The sequence below is a fragment of the Molossus molossus genome, unplaced genomic scaffold, assembly GCF_014108415.1.
Source record: "Molossus molossus isolate mMolMol1 unplaced genomic scaffold, mMolMol1.p scaffold_m16_p_7, whole genome shotgun sequence".
Taxonomy (NCBI): Eukaryota; Metazoa; Chordata; class Mammalia; order Chiroptera; family Molossidae; genus Molossus; species Molossus molossus.
This window is the reverse complement of record NW_023425401.1, coordinates 104915300-104929394: the sequence shown is the minus strand read 5'-3', so window position 1 is coordinate 104929394 and position 14095 is coordinate 104915300. Positions and strand designations below refer to the sequence as shown.

The 14095-nt window shown below is 45.6% G+C and overlaps 1 protein-coding gene across 3 annotated transcripts in view; it reads left to right on the top strand.

Annotated features, from left to right (window-relative positions):
- TPK1 (thiamin pyrophosphokinase 1) overlaps positions 1-14095 on the top strand; it is a 251943-nt gene that overhangs the window by 25521 nt on the left and 212327 nt on the right. Inside the window, exon 1 of one of the 3 annotated variants that reach the window (XM_036246506.1) lies at positions 51-108. The exons of the other annotated variants lie outside the window; for them this stretch is intronic. The gene's annotated coding sequence lies outside the window, so the exon portion shown is untranslated. Of the gene's footprint in view, positions 1-50; positions 109-14095 lie in introns of those variants that run through there. 3 annotated transcript variants of the gene reach the window in all.

Here is a 14095-nt window from a genome sequence, read left to right as displayed (position 1 = left end):
AAGTGGTGGGCTTTTACTTAATATCATTACAGATACTGCAGAAGATCCTGGCCTTGATCCCTGAACCTTTGAGTAACCCTCCTGGAGAACAGTAGGGGAACGAGAAAGGTAACATCTTTGAAGTGTGATACTAGCAAATGCCAGCCCAGTCTCTGCAATGGTATTCAGAGATGTATTATTAAAAGAAAAGATTTAAAAGAAGTTGCCTGAAGGGCTAGAGTTTTTCAGAGAATTCAGGATTTAAAATACTCTTTTCCTTTTTTTTTTTTTATGATGTGAAACTTTATGATAATATACAAGCAAAAAAGGTAAGTACATTTGCATTGCTACCACAGGGTACATAGAGAAAAATGAGTATAATCTGCTATGAAAATATTTTTATTTGCACCTCAGTGATATTTATATATTTTTGTTGGACTCCATTTTAAATTTAGTTACACACTTAACTCAGTAACACAGAAATAAAACTTAAATTTCAGGAGGCTAAATTAATTTAATAGAATGTTGTAATCACAAGAGTACATGCTAGCTTACCATTTTTCTTTATAGTCAGAGTTTTCATTACTCTAAAATTTCACTTTAAAAAGATATGTGCATAAATTTAATTGGCTGTTTATTAACAAACAAATCCGTTGAGGGCATAGAATCAGTGTGGTTACCTGCTTCTTGAGTTTGATGATGTTGAATTGGGATTACTGACATTTAGCATACATGAACACGCACGTTTTTGTAATTACTTTAGAAATATTCCCTTTATATTAAGTTAAAATTCTTATTCATGAAAAATGAATTTTTGAAGTTTTTTCCCCTCAATTTTTATTAGCGAGAATTGAAGTTTTATGTTTTATTAAGTTGTATTATAATTTGCATAATGCTGATTGGTAGAGGTTGCAGGTGTAAATGTAAATTGGTTTCTGCAATCAGAAAGGCTGGTGCAACTAAGTTTTTCCCCTTCTACTTAGAAATATATCATGACCTATAAAAATGTAGAAAATGAAGAATACATTAGCTTAAGAAAATTTGCACTGAAGGGAAACTAGCATTGTTTTAAAACCCCACAGTGTTTAGTAATTTTGTAATAAATGTTGTGAATTTAATACTCCAGCTAGTAGTGTTTTCAAGAGGGAGGATATTTGTGGATATGTCCCAAGCTAACTAAGCAAGTTAACTTGATACTTATTTTGGAGAGATAAGAGGTAATAAAGCTAAGGCTGTGTAGTTCCAGGTAGTTTAGTAGTGGCAGCAGGAAATGAGCTGTTTGAAAACAGCGGGAGGTGTGATTCAGAGCAGCTGTCTGATTTATCAGCAAGCACGGACTGCTCCCTGTTCGAGAACATCCATTACTCCGCTTCCCATTATCCCCGCTCCGCTGGACGTGGGCTGGGGCCGGAGCCAGGTTGCCGTCGGGTACAATAAACCAAGGCAGCTCCTGCGTTGCACTTGTGTTCTTCAGGTAATTTGTAAATTTATACCCATTGACTATTTTTTTAAAAATCTGTTCGTGACTAATAACCAGACAGTCTTTAACCTGGTCCGTTCTCACCTAGAACGCACCACGTCATCAGCACCAGTCACCTGGCTGTTCCTGCCGGCGACACCGCTGTGCGAGCCAGCGTCCAGTGAGGATTAGATCGCCCAGTGACTGTGATTTCCACACCGGCTAACAGAACTACCAAAATACTGAACATGACTTAATTTTCTGACACTCCTTGGTAAAAGTGATCTTGGAGAATCTCAGCGTAGCCTTAAAATGAAATGCTAATGACTGCTTTTCCAGTGGTACTGCAGTGTTGATAGAACTTGCTGCATTTGTGTCTGCTTCTCCCCCGTGCTCCATGTAGTATTCAGTTTGAACGAGCACTTTTTATACCCCTTCATCCGTGCCAGCTACTGTGCTGAGTGTGAGGGGTACAATCATGAGCCCGCATCAGGCCTGCGAAAGAGCCTGTGCTGAGCGTTTTGCAGAAGGACGGGCCGGAAGGACGGGCTGGAAGGACGGGCTGGGCCGGAAGGACGGGTTAGAAGGATGGGCTGGAAGGACGGGCCGGAAGGATGGGCCGGAAGGATGGGCTGGAAGGACGGGCTGGAAGGACGGACCGGGCCAGAAGGACGGGTTAGAAGGACGGGCCGGGTCGGCCTGCGGTCCGGAGAGACCTGGGTTCGGTTCCCGCTAAGGGCACGTACCTCGGTTGCAGTTTGTCCCCGGCCCTGGTTGGTCATGCGGGTGGCAGCCACTCGATGTGTCCCTTCACATCGATGTTTCTCTCTCTCTCTCTCCCTCCCACTCTATCTGTACGAAAAATGGAAAAATATCCTCGGGTGAGGATAAAAAAAAAAAAAAAAAGGACGGGCCGGAAGGACGGGTTAGAAGGACGGGCCAGAAGGACGGGTTAGAAGGATGGACCAGAAGGATGGGCTGGAAGGACGGGTTTGGAGGACGGGCTGCAAGGTCTGTACCCAAAGCAGACTTGGCATCACGGGGAGACTTGAAATTCAACAGCTACTTTTTTTTAAATTTATTTATTTTTGTTACAGATATTTCTCCTCTTCTTCCACAGACACCCTCCTCCCTATCCACCCCCCAGCACTGTTGTCCGTGTCCACTGGTTATGCATACATGCATATAAGTTCTTTCGTTTATCTCACCCCCCTTCTCCTCTGAGGTGTGTCAGTCTGAACTGTACTCCTTTCTATGTCTCTGGGTCTGTTTTGTTCATCAGCTTATTTTGTTCATTATATTGCACAAATAAGCGAGATCACGTGGTATTTGTCTTTCTCTGATTGACTTATTTCGCTTAGCATGATACTCTCTAGGTCCCTCCATGTGGTCTCAAAGGATAAGAGATCTCTTTCTTACGGCTGCATAGTGTCCATAGTGTATATGTACCACAGCTTTTTTATCCACTCACTGTCGACGGACACTTTGAACACTGACTATGGACCAGGTACTGTGCTGTGTACCAGGTGACGTATAAGACATAGTCTGTGCCTTCCCAAGTGTAGAGTTAAATGGGATCTGAAATGGAAGAATCGCATCACAGCCCGACAGTCCCAGTGTGGTGCGCCGGCCGCTCTAATCCAAGTGTACAGCAGCTGGTATCCAAGTACACAGGACGCCATGCTCAGGGACATGGCCCATGTCTTGGCCACGGTGATGGCTAATGTATTCCTCGTGTCGGGAGGACAGTGCTGTGGAAGTCGAAGTCACAGCACAGCTGGTTGGAACCAGTGGGCAGAGCATGACCGAGGATGTCCGCCGGCTGTTTCTGTTGGAGGGAGTGACCTGTCAGGTGGCATGCTCTGTTTTACTGAGAATAGGAGGGATCTGCTGGTTAAAATGAGACATTTTTGTAAAATAGTTCATTGTCATTGAGGTTCAGTGAACCATGGGCCCACGACATCGGAGCTGATAGAAATAAATCTTTTATGAAAGCGGCGGAGCCGTGGAACATTGGGCCTGGTTCTTAGCTATTTTAGCTAAAAAGCATTTATTGATCACATCCTGAGCACAAAGCCCTGTACAGGGTGCTACGGGGAAGGTAGAAAGGAAATAAAGACCAGGCTTCTGCCTTTGAGGTGTGGAGACAACATAGGATTTTAGATTTGCAAAACCACATCCTCCACTTTTTTTATCCATGAAACCGGAGTGCTCCAATTTAGCTTCTGACTCTGTGGTGATTATTAAATGATGCTGTTTTCGGTGGCCAGGCAGGCTTGGCGGCTGGAACAAAATCCCACAGAACAATGCACAGAAATATATTTCACACAGTTCTGGAGGCTGGAAGTCCAAGTCAGGGTGCCAGCCTGGTCGCCTTCTGGTGAGGGCCTTCCTGGGTCGTAGCCGGTGCCCTCTCACTGTGTCCTTGCGTGGTGGAAGGGGCGAGGGAGCTCTATGGATTCCCCCAGTCTCATCCACCCTTGTGACTAAGCACCTCCCAAAGGTGCCACCTATTGACACCCTCACTCATAGGGGATGCCATCTAAAGGGAAGTGGCAGCTGCTGGTCCTTTGCTACAAAACCACCTGGGTGGGGTGGTGCTGCCGGAGCTGGTAACGGTGAAGTGCCCCACGGTGGGCGCTCATCTTTGCATGAAGGCCCGAGGACTGCGCCAGGGCAGCCATCCTTGGGAGGGTGCTGCTGGGTGCTGGCGTTCCCACAGGGCTGGGAGAGCACATGCTCTCCTGGAGTCCAGGGAGATGAGCACATCAGAACAAATCCCTCTGCAGGGTCCTTCTACTGATGACGCCTGGCGTTGGGCTGCTGGCGAGGGGGACAGAGAGTACCTGCAGCTCCACTGACCCAGAGCAGGCGAGGAAGGGAGACTTGGAGCTGGGAGGCAAAACATGGGTAACTGATAGAAACTGGCAGCTCACTTAACATTTAGGAATATACCAAGTGGTGCCATTAGATGCAATCAGCCAAATTCACAATGTGGATAAACAGCCTAGTTCCTGCAACAAATAAATTGCAAGGAAAGCAATAAAAAGAAATGGAAAGGAAACATGGATTATAAGAGACTTAAAAGATGTATGTATAGACCTTGTTTGAATTCTCATTTCATTGAACCAAGTATAAAAATATTTTTTTATAAAAAAGATTTTGATACAAGAGAATATTGGAACACATTGAATAATTGCTTTAAGCAATCATTGTTCATTTTCTGGGCTGTGATAATGATATTGTGGTTATGTCTTTAAAAACAACTCATCTTTTAGAGATGCATGCTGAACTGTTTATAGGTGAAACGATGTGATGTCTGGGATTTACTTCAGCAGTGTTTTTGTTGCCTTTGTATTTAAATATCAGAGAATGTGAACATCATTTTTCTTAGAGTACACAAGTTATTACTATACAGTAGCCCCCAACCTCAGCTGTATACAGAAGTTATCAATCACAAATGATGACCTGTCTTTAAAATAATGTAATTCGAGTCTTGTTCCTGAGTTTGGTTTATAATGAGCTGTTAGAAATTCATGACGACGGTAACTGGCGTTTCCAGAGGCATTCCATGGCTGTCCTCATGTGCACTGCTTTGACTTGGTAGTTTATGATGTGAGCAAAAGTGTCTCGTGCTTTATAGGATAGTTAATATTGTCTCATGGACAGAAAGAAAGCCGGCGATCACTTTCAGCAGTCTTACTGACAAAGAATATGTTTGCTATCCATTAGCCTGAACACGCATGCTTTTGACATATTTACTGTTTCTACAAACCGTGGCATTCTTACACGTCTCAGAAATGTGACTTCTATAATATTTATCCGCTGCTGATATATTATTTATAGCGCAGAGTTGTAAATTCTGAGAAACATTCAGATGAAAACAACGACAACTTCCCAGGAGACAATATGTTAGATACCAATCGGTACGTTTATTGATTCCCCCCAAATTTCTAAATAAGTCTCTTATAGTCAGTTTTCTAGTGTGCTTAAGCCAAGAGACTCTAACTCTTGTTAATTTCCTCGCTGAAAGTAAGGTACTGGAAATGTATAGTGTTCAAATGTCATGGTACAGGGGCAGACTGAGTGCTCACAAGTGTTAGTGACTCCTGTGGGCAGGGGAATGGCTGAGCAGGGGGGTCGGTGCATTCTTTGTTAACTGTATTAACATTTTTTAACTTTTTAGGGGTTTCATAAATAGTTGTAGGCAGCTCGTTCTTGTACATAAAACTGTGATAATTAGTTCTTGATGCTATGAATGTCAAGAACTGTGAACTACCTCAGATTTTACCCCTCTTTCAAGCTGAGGAGTCAGCTGGCTGCAGTTTCACGGACGGCGTACAAGACAGGAGACTCTGGGCCAGAGACGAAGGATTCTGTTCCGTGTAGCGGTAGCCGGAGGATAGCACTTCGTGCATTTCCTGGACCTCATTTCCCAAAGGATGATGTGAAGAGGGGGGCAGATGGTACCTGCTTGTGCCATGGGGTGCATTACAGAGAAAAACCCAGAGCTGTGCCCTCGCGTTTTTATAACGGGACGTGAATGCTCTGGAAGGAGCTGTGATCTGACCACACTGGACGCCTGCCTGCACTTCGCTACCGGGGCTGCCTCTGCCTTCCAGACTGGCCCGGGAAAGCTCGTGTGCAAAGAAAAGATGCCACCTCGCCTGCAGAAACAGAGGAGACCCCTGGAGAATCACCTCCCAACAATATAATCTTGTTTCTATACTGCCTTGGCTTGTGAGGAATGTTCGCATGAATACTGCCACTCTGGTTAATCAGCCACTCAGACCAAGTCTGTTCAGTTTGTCTCATGCAACACTTAACCAAAGACACTGTCAGTAATCCAGGTAAATCCAAGCAGCAGAGCGAGGCCAACCTCACTCTGGCCTCAGAGGGTCAGTAGTACCAGGTTCAGTGAGGGGGTGAGGGGCAGAGCTATGGGGATGTTCCTGAGTTTTCAGGTTCAGTGAGGGGGTAAGGGGCAGAGCTATGGGGATGTTCCTGAGTTTTCAGGTTCAGTGAGGGGGTAAGGGGCAGAGCTATGGGGATGTTCCTGAGTTTTCAGGTTCAGTGAGGGGGTAAGGGGCAGAGCTATGGGGATGTTCCTGAGTTTTCAGGTTCAGTGAGGGGGTATTGGACAGAACTGTGGGAATGGCCTTGAGCTTTGTGATGTCTGTTTTCACTTCTGCATAGTTGGGGTGGAGATCAAACAGCTGCAGCTGCCCAGTGGACTTCAGGGCTTGGCTCAGCCGAGGGCTCCTGGACCAGTGACTTTGCTGAGTGGGGGGATAGGTTCCCATGAAAAAGCTGCCACCTTTTCATGGGAAGCTGAGATGCTACTGCCTCAGGGGACAGGCTAGGAGGGCCTGGAGTGTGTCATTCCTGTTCATGAAGGGAGGCTGATTGGGCCCTACCCACCTGGATAGTCTTTGGGTCGGACTTGATCCATTCCTTAGCGGGAACATCAGCCCAGAGAGTCACAGGCCTCCATGGGTCAGGCAGTTCGTGCAACAGGAGCCCAGCTGCACGCTCATAGCTGCCTTTCCAGAGCACCCCCGGTAGCCAGGGCCGAGCTGCTGCGTCCGGACGCGCACCGGCTCTGGCGGGCTCCCGCCTCGGCTCCACGTAAAGCAGCGCTGAGTCCCCCGTCACGGGCTTGCGGCTCAGGCCACAGGGCTGTGGAGCCCCACAGCTTGGATGGTTTCCCACGGAGCTCTGCGTGGGCCGGCCCAGAAGTGCCGGTTTGCGGTAGATCGGCCGGTGGAAAGTACAGAGGAGGATGCTCGGGGAGGCGCAGACCGCCTCCAGAACCAGAGTCCAAAAGGTACCGCGCCTCTTCCTGGTGGCGGGGACTAAGAGACAGCAGCTGTCCTGCCTGCCTGAGCGACTGGGCGTGGATCTGCCCACATCATCCCAAGACCTTTAAGGAGCAGGCCTGGTGTGGGCGAGGTCCGCGGCCGCCTTCGCGGAGGCGGTGCGAGATCAGCCCCGGCTCGGAGCCGAGGTTTACGGGAGGCCTCAGCCTGGGGCGTCCCCTTCGCGGGTTGTTCCACTTCCCCGTGTCATCCCTCCTCGCCCGCGCCTGCGGCTGTGGGTGAGTTGAGATACCTCCTCTGTTACTGCCCGGCTGCCTTCGGTCCCCAACCGAGGCTGCGACCTTTCTCCTCCTCTTGGGATTCAGGTGGCTTCTTACGGACTGCGACAGAGGGGAGATGGGGACAGTTCACGTGTGTGCCTGGCGTCGGGTTCAGGCTGCGCTGCCTCATCTGGGTCAGTCCCCTCCGCTCGTGGGCTGGGCAGCCCGCATGAAGTTCCCGCCGCGAGTTCAGACTTGGAGCGACAGCAGTGAATAGCTGAGCCCCGAGAGGTCCCGGGCCTGCTGCCCAGGCATTCTGTCCTCCAGGTCTCTGCCGGCACCTCGTCCCGTCCTGGAGAGAGGCTCCAGCAAAGGCTTCCCCGGGGCAGGGTGCCCAGGCTGCAGGGTGCCTCCCAGCCGTGAGCGCAGCGCCCCTGGAGCCTCCGCCTGCTGCTGCGGGCAGCTCTCCGCCCTCTGTCTGCGGTCAGCCGGCTGAGGGCTTCGCAAGTCCGCCCGCGCTTTGACTCACTTCTGTTTTTCTCCTTCAATTTTTTATGTGTCAGAATTCTATGTCAGGGGATCCTGAGAACGGGGCCGGCCACTTGGGCTCAGTCTGATAGGTACTCTTCAGTTTCTTCTCCTTTGGCTGTCAGGATCCCCGACCCCCACCTTCAGGTTTTCATTTTACCCGCTGGCTTGCTTACAGTGGGTGAACTGTAGCGTCGCTTACTGCAAGTGGTTGTTCAGTAGAGGTTTATGTTGCTATTTCATCAAATATGATTGAACATTTATTATGTGACAGTCACCTTCTAGGCCCCGAGGCTTCAGCAATGAATATAACAGGTGAGACCCCCCCCACCCCCACCGTGTATTTTCATACTCTGCTAGCCATGTGCTAAGTGTTACATATTCTTTACTCCTCACAACAGCCCACTCAGAGTGACACCATCCCCCTCCTCCCCTTGAGCCCTGACACCTGCCTCCTGACACGCACACGCACACGCACACGCATGCCTACCTTGCTCTGGCCCAACTGAATTGGAAGAAGGCAATAGTATATCTATTTTATTTATTTATTTATTCTTCATAAATTTATTTATTTTTTTGTTACAGATATTTCTCCTTTTTTACCCCATTGGCACCCCCCTCCCCATCCCACCCCCGCCCCGTCCCCGGCTTAGTTGTCCATGTCCATTGGTCATGCATACGTGCATATAAGTTCTGTGGTTTATCTATTCCCATCCCCTCTTTTGAGGGATGTCAGTCTGTGGCCTACTTCCATGTTTCTGGGTCTACCGTATTCCTCAGACTGTTATGTTCATTATATTCCGTATATAAGTGAGATCATGTGGTATTTGTCTTTTTCTGCTTGGCTTCTTTCACTTAGGATAATACTTTCCAGGTCCCTCCATGTCGTCTCAAAGGATAAGAGCTCTTTCTTTCTTACAGCTGCATAGTACTCCATTGTGTATATGTACCACTGCTTTTTTATCCATTTGTCTACTAATGGACACTTGGGCTGTTTCCAGATCTTAGCTATTGTAAATAGTGCTGCTATGAACATGGGGGTACATATATTCTTCCTGATTGGTGTTTCAGGCTTCTTAGGGTATATTCCTAGAAGCGGGATCACTGGGTCAAATGGAAGTTCAATTTTTAATTTTTTGAGGTAACATCATATTGTTTTCCATAGCGGCTGCACCAGTCTGCATTCCCACCAGCAGTGTATTAGAGTCCCCTTTTCTCCACACCCTCGCCAACACTTGTTGTTAGATGATTTGTTGATGGCGGCCATTCTGACAGGTGTGAATAGTATATATATTTTGAAGAACAAGTTATTTCACATCCCAAATTTGTATGCTGCTTTTCTGTATATGAGCATTTTTTAGGGGGACATTGTGCATGGTGTCCCTGAGAAATCAGTGACTCAATACCCTTCTCTGGAAGACACAACCAAGTAGACATTGTGAGTAGAACTTACAGCTAGGTCGTTTTTCTTAGTGCAAAAGATATAGTTTCCTGTTACTAATTAAAAAATGAACTCTAGTGAGATCTTTATTTTCCTGTTATTTAAGCCAAAGTGTGACCATCTTCTAGGAGTTTTATGGAAGGACTTTTGCGCTAGTGATTCTGGGGCATGCCAGAGTTATTGTCAGCGGTGACATTCCCTAGAACAGGAAATAGTGCCTGTACACATACGTGCCCTTGAGATAAAGAAATACAAAGTCATGTAAATGTTATTAGTGCATAGCATTGTTTTGTTATATGAGTATTCTCAATGATAGGATAATAAAGAGATGCATTTTTAATATTCAAAAAGGAGTTGGAAAAATTTGTAAAATTGTTCACCCCAGAGAAGGGAATTGGTTGGTAGGAGACTGGAAAGAAAGACTTATGTTTCACTTTATACCCAATCGTATCTTTTTACATTAATTCCAAGTGCATAAATTACTTAATAAATAAAATTGGAAAATGTCCTTGTAATTTTGATCAGTGGGAAATAATTCTAGGTTTGGTTCGAGAGCCTTTGCATATCTTAAGATCTAATGTTGCTTGTTCATATCCAAAGGAAAGGAAAACACACTATTGTTATATGGAGTGAATTTGTCATAAAATTCAGTGTAAAAGTGCTAAAAAATTTTACTACATTTCAAACATTACATTGTTCTTGGAAAATCTTGATATTCATATTGACAGAATATGTTTAAATGTCATGTTTTTAAAAATGTATTATTTCAGGCTTTTGCAAGGTTGGCCCCACAAATGACATAGCAAACAGAACATATTTATTTAACAAACAAAAGAAAATGACTTTTGTTTTTATACCAACCAGTGGAAGGCCCTGCAGTTCACAGATATTTCACACATACATATTATAAATCTGCTTTCAGAGAACAAAACTAAACCGTCTTGGTTTAAATTTTTCACCAAAAGTATTATGGACACTGTAGGTGTTCGCTATTAGTGCCAATTGCTTAATGAATTTTGGATGAAGGGGCAAATGGAATAAAAAAGCAAATCAAGAGTCTCACAGTTGGCTGACTGAGCAAGTTCTGACATAATCATCACTTAGGTAACTGAGTACATACTTTCTTCTAAAAAAGGTATTAGAAGCCTGTTACCAGGTTCTCAGAAAAACTACATCTTCATTTCTGCTTAAGGAGTTACATTTTATTTGTTTTATGTTTTCCCCAGGAAGAAAAATACTTCTATTTCCTCTACATTTTATTACATTTATTGTTAATATATTTTCTTATACCTGTATTTCCCCATACTTTCTCTTTTCTTGTTTTTTAGGAGGTTTCTTTAATACTATATCTTTTATGTCTATAATGAAGTCTTTTGCAGGGACAATTTTGTTAGTTATTGCCATCTACTTAATTAGCTTGCTTTTAATTTGTTTGCCCCTTCCTGTCTTCCTTCCTTCACTACTTTCCTTCCTCCCTCTGTTATCTTCATAAAATTCTCAAACCTCTGGATATTCATTAAAGAAGCTCTCCTTTGATCCTTGCATATCATGTTGAGGTGGTGGTTCTGTAATTCATTGATCTTTTTCTTTGATAATCCCACTTATCCTTAAATATCTGTTGAAAGGGTCAGTAATGTTTTACAGGGTAAAGGTAAAAGCTTGCAATAGGCAGAAACTGGAAATTGTGTTGCTTGCATGACCTCTGCTCAGCCTTCTGTTGAGTGTGTATAAGGATTATCTGAATTACCTTATGAATCACCCAGCAGATCCTGGACGAGATACCAGACCAGTCCTGCTGCAAAGTGGACCATGGGCCAGGCAGAGTACGTCAGCAGGACGTACTCCCAGTGTAGATGCTTATCAGTTCCTATGTTTTAGCCGGAAGCTAAAAGTGGACTATATAACCGACACCCCAACTGTTACTTGAATCTGAACCCTTTACGGCTCAGCCCACCTGCACCCAGACGCATGCAATAAAGCTGTTTTGCTCTACATTTTAAAATATATTTAGCAAGGGAAGACTTCCTAAATTGGTTTAGGCTGGTGTGGATTTCCTTTGTGTATGTAGGGCTTATATATATCCATACTGATTCTTCCATGAAGGAAATCTTCTCAAAGGCAGGCCTCCTGACTAGAAATTAATGCAGTGTAGGGGACATGTGAATTTTTATTGCTAACAGTGGGGTGTTTGAGAAGGCCCCTATTTAACCCTAGGAGGTGATTTGAGTACATGGAATTCTCCCCTCTTCTCTCATCCTCTCAATTAACTTAGTTTTAAATTTGAATTAATTCAGTTTTAAATTTGAATGAATTCATTTTATAATTATTTTTATTCAGATGTAATTTTAAATTTATTCAAAACAGTTGGTGGTAGTTATGCTTTGAGAAATGGATAGGAGTTACTTGACTCCTTAGATCAGTACTAAGTTTGACGAAAATTTTCAGGATACACTTGGCCTCGGGGCCATACATTCCAAGCATAGGTTTATTCTTACACTTTTATTTATTTGATTTCGCTCACACAGCCTTGTGCTAATCATCTGGCTCCTGCCTGACCCTGGGTTCTGAGGGCAGGCGCAGTACTTGTCCCCAGTGCTGTTCCGCCAAGCTCATAAAAATGCTAACTAAGCACAATAAAGATGTGCTGAATAAACGGATGGAGGCCCAGAAGTTGACTTTGAAGAAGCTACAGGTACATGTTGAGTGTCCATTATTTGTTGAGCGCTGCAGGGAGAGAGGCCTTCCAGGCCGTGAGGGGCCCAGGCTCGGCCTGCGCTGCCCCAGCGTGTCCTACGGAGGAGGATGGGCGAGGACCTGCCAGAAGGCTGTATGGGCGAGTCCATCATGTCAGACTCAGTTCATTTGTCCTGAGCGTCCCGTTTGGCAGTCAAGGTAAAGAACAGGCCTGTGACTTCTTTTATGTTGCTTCGTGGCTCCCAGTGTAGATGCTTATCAGTCCCTGTGTTTCCCCTTCTCTCCCTGATCCTGCCCATGCTCCCAAGAAATGATTCTTTGAACCTGGCGGTGGGCCCACATGGAGTTTCTGTTTCTGTTTCATAACTGATATGTTTCTTGGGACTAATCAAACAGACATTTACCTGTAAGCCTCATCACTGAGTGTCTTAGCAACTCTCCCCCGTTCGTTCAGACTGCTTTGAGCTCTGTCTGGCTTTATCCGGGTCTTTTATAGGTATTCCTCATCTCTGTCATAGTGACGGGGGGGCGGGGGACCCATCAAAACGCTGGCCCTCTGCTCTTTGTTTCCCTCTGTAACACAGGTTAAAAAAGGGAGGGGGCCTTGAATGAAGAGCCAGGCCTCTATCCTTGATGTTTTATTTCACTGTCTCTTAATAGGGCTTAAGAAAAAAATATCCAAACTGTTAAAGAAAAAAAGGATTCACTGACCCTTGTTAAAACCCAGGAAGGAAACTATTCCCAGCAGGGGCCAGGGCAATAGGGGCAGGGATCCCTGCAGCCTGGGCTTGTGTGGGGGAGGGGGAGGGGACTCAAGCCTCAGCACAGCACAGGCAGGTGGGAATTCATAGCCAGGGGTCAGGGCGGGGCCGTGGACGGAAGCTGACTAAGGAAACTGCAGTGCTCAGGGGAATGCTGGCCAGACCCACCCTACAGGATTTTTGCTGAGGCCCAGCCAGGGGCCAGGGGTGTTAGATATCACCAACGGTGTGGGAGATAGGAAATGGGGGTGCTGATGGAGGACGGGGAACCTGCTCACGAATGGAGCGTGGCAGGTGCTGGTTAGACTGACTTAGCAGGATTCACGTTAAAATTGAACAACGCAGGATGAACGTGGAAGTCCAGAAGTCGGGCACAGTTGAAAAGGAAACTAATATGAAAATTGTAGTAACCACAGTAATTACAGTTGCCTACAGTGAGTGTGTGGTTAGTCGTGTATATAAGAAAAAGTTTTTGTTTTCTTGGAAACTTCATCAGTAGGTGACTTGTAGTAAGTCATACCCTACAGGAAGTGATCCTTCTCTGTACCGCAGGTCGACGCTCTAACCGCTGAGCCAAACCGGCCAGGGCATGGAGTGATCCTTGTCTCCTATTCATCCTTCCCGTTTCTTTATTTCTAAGTGGATATGCAGTCTCTCTCGAAATGTTAACACACACAGGGGTGCGGAAATGACCCATTTTTCCAGTTTATCTGGCCCTTTATTAAAAAAAAATTAGCCCTGGCCGGATTTGCTCAGTGGTTAGAGCATCGGCCTGCAGTCCAGAGAGACCCAGGTTCGGTTCCTGCTAAGGGCATGTACCTCGGTTGCAGTTTGTCCCCGGCCCTGGTTGGTCGTGTGGGTGGCAGCCACTCGATGTGTCCCTTTCACGTTGATGTTGCACGCGCGCGCTCTCTCGCTCGCTCTCTCTTTCTCTCTCTCTCTCTCTGTTCCCCACTCTACCTAAACAAAAAATGTGAAAATGTCCTCAGGTGAGGATAAAAAAAAAATTAATATGTCTTTCCATTGAAAAGTTTACCTTTGTTATTTTAGATTACTTTTTTAAAAACAGGAATTCACGACACAGAATTTCACAGTAAATCAATCATTGTTCTGTGTATTTCCCGTTGATGTTTCTTGAGCTGCTACTTTGTGCT